This window comes from Alligator sinensis, unplaced genomic scaffold (assembly GCF_000455745.1).
Source record: "Alligator sinensis unplaced genomic scaffold, ASM45574v1 scaffold1899_1, whole genome shotgun sequence".
In the NCBI taxonomy this organism is placed as follows: Eukaryota; Metazoa; Chordata; order Crocodylia; family Alligatoridae; genus Alligator; species Alligator sinensis.
The window spans coordinates 57,552-58,756 of NW_005843711.1; positions in this window are offsets into that span (position 1 = coordinate 57,552).

Sequence of the window (1,205 nt, forward strand, 5' to 3'; positions counted from 1 at the left end):
GGATATAACCACCAGCCACCCACCCAAGATCAAACCTTCTGTTCCTGAGCAAACTACAGACCAGTAGAAACTGAAGCAAATACTGAAGGAAGGAAACACAACGAGAACCACCCAGTGTAATACAGTTTGGTCAGGACATGGGATAGAAAGTACATTAGTAGTGCTAACTTGACAATTTCTGGAAGATAGCAGGACATCAAGAGAATGTCCCCAGTGGGGTAGACACTATCCTGTTGCTAGTTCTCCACGTTATCCAATGAAGATGAAATGCAGAGAGCAGAAAATCTGTGAGGGATCTGGGGCTGGAACTTCTTCCCTTCCAGAGCATGTGACCATGTCACTAACCTATGCCACCTCATAGGTGCCCAGTGGGGCAGCTTCAGGAGTAGGCTGGGTAAATTGTTGGCCTGGTGGTTACAGAATATTCTTGGGAAATGAGAGGTGCAAATTCAATGAGCCTGAAGTTGGTTCCTTATTCCTTGTTCCTGGTTTCTTATTCCCGGTCCCTGGTTCCTCTTTCAAAAGCTAATCTAGACCCAATAAAAGCTTGTTATTAATGAATTACGCATTCTAAAGAGAGAGACACTTCATTAGCATGGTAGATATACTAATTAACATGTAAAATAATATCCCACATCAAGTACAGAGCCCTAAATGAAGCTCGGATTAGGTTACGATTATGGGGCAAAATACTTCTTGGGCCACCCCAAACTTCCTGTCTATGCCACTGGAGGACTGTCCCAAAGAACCCTGACCGCAGTCCTGCGCGGCCCAAAGCACAGTTTGGCCGTGCCAGGCTACCAACTGACAGCCCCCACGCCCACTCTACTAAGTATAATGGGGCTTGAATAAGGAACTATAGCTAGAAATCCTTCTTGGGCCACCACAGAACACATCTCTGTGCCACTGGGGGACTCTCCTGGATATCTCTGATGAGAGAGTTGCCCAGCCCAAAGCGCAGTTTGGCCGTGCCAGGCTGCCAGTTGACAGCATCCCCAGCCACTGTGCTAAGTATGTGAACCTGAGGAAGAAACAGGCTTTTGGGCTAGGATTACAGCTAGAAATCCTTCTTGAGTCACCCCGTGGAATACCTCTGTGCCATCTCATGGACATCTCTGACCAGAGACTTGCCTGGCCCAAAAGGTGGTTTGGCCGTGCCCGGCTGCTATCTGACAGCACCCCAGCCACTGTTCTAAGGAAAAAGG